Source organism: Battus philenor, unplaced genomic scaffold (genome assembly GCF_028537555.1).
Source record: "Battus philenor isolate CCGP_79_NKW_IND1 unplaced genomic scaffold, ilBatPhil1.0.hap1 SCAF_37, whole genome shotgun sequence".
NCBI classification, from domain to species: Eukaryota; Metazoa; Arthropoda; class Insecta; order Lepidoptera; family Papilionidae; genus Battus; species Battus philenor.
Window position 1 is genome coordinate 80,665 of NW_027181701.1, and position 1,744 is coordinate 82,408.

The window sequence follows — 1,744 nt, forward strand, 5'->3', positions numbered from 1 at the left end:
TATATCACGAGACTTGGAACCCTTCCACTTGGTTTCCTGTAAGCAACACGCATCAATGTATCTTCGTTTGAGGACTTCACTTAGTTCGCTGGTGCGACCGGTAAGGGAACCTAAGTTCCACGTAGCGAATCTCAGAGTGTCAATTACGTCGCTTGCGGGGGACGCCCTAGTGTTGTCTTCTTTTGTCGCCCTTTTATTCGCCTCTAAAGTATTTGCGTCGCTTGTGGGGTACGCCCTAGTATGATCTCGTCTATTATTTCTTGTAACTTTCATGATAAGGAGAATTTGTTTTGGCAATTGGGTTTTTACAGCCGGCTGCCGCCTGACGCTAAGGTAGTAACTCTCTTGGAGAGCTAAGGGTGCTTCTGCCGACCGCGGTCTTCATCACCAACCCTACTACACCACCCCACCTGGCAGCGTAGCTCCAGAGCAACCTGTGACCCAATATGTGAAGGCAGCTTGCGACTGGGGTATTTGCCTCTTCCGCCTGCTCTACCGTACCAATGGACTTCATCTCCGCCTTTGCAGCCGTTAAGGTCTTCACCCGTAACCCTGGGCAAGGGGCCACGCTATACCCTGCGGCACTAGGTCCCTATCCGAACTCGGCCACCAATTTCACTCCGGCCTACTGTTGTGAGTGGTGCCCACCCCCGCGACGTGGACGCGCCGGACTGGTATTACCCAAGTGACGAGTAGAGAATTTGGCTCTACCCACCCTCAGGCCGAGGGTACGTATTATAGCAGTTGATCATAATTATTTTAGTGAACAATATTTTCTGTCAAACAAGTTAAGATGTGATCACTTAGTCTTCATATTATTTGGCGTTTCAGTTTTAGTGACACTTTCATTATTTTGAAACCCAATATAATTATTTGATGATAGATATTAGTTACAACTAAATATTACATATCGAGGTATCTAAGGATATGAAATATTGTTTAGTGATTAGGAGACAGATATCATTTTTAGGAACAAATATTATTTAAGTTTAATCACTGATAATCCATAAATCTATATCCCACATTGCTTATTTATTTAATTTTATTTTATGGTGTTTGGTACAAACATAATATTTTTTTTTATTTACAGATACAAGGCCAAATAATATATATCACAGAGCAGGTTCACTACTACCAGTGTCAGATAGCGACTACAAATTCCTGCAAATTTTTTTTATGGCCAATTCACCACATGAAATTAATCTGCGTTCAACAATTTAGTAAAGAGGTCTATTGCAACAATTACAAACTTTATTTCATGAACACGATCAATTGATTATATTGTTTAAAACTGCATTGGATCCGATGCCATCTGATAATCACAAAATTGTCACAAAAGATGATAAAACACCTGCGGGTCAACATGCAAGACATTTAAATGCACCAACTATCGATGAAGTTGCTATCGTTGTAGTTGGAGAAAACTTGGAATCCCGTGATATTGTTTTACATTGTAGGAATGATCAATTACAATGTATAAAGGAAACACATCGCTCATATGATGCACAACAATATCCCATTACATTTTGGCAAGGTGAAGATGGCTATGATCTCTCGGTAAAAATGATAAATCCCATTACAGGTAATTAAAATATTATTTTGGGTATGGAAATAATAACTCAGTCACTACGTTATGTATTTTAATTTTATATTTCAATGTTATTAAAACAAAATCTATTTACAGGTTCTGAAATCAACAAAAAAGTCAATTCAATGAACTATTATTCATACCGCCTAATGATTC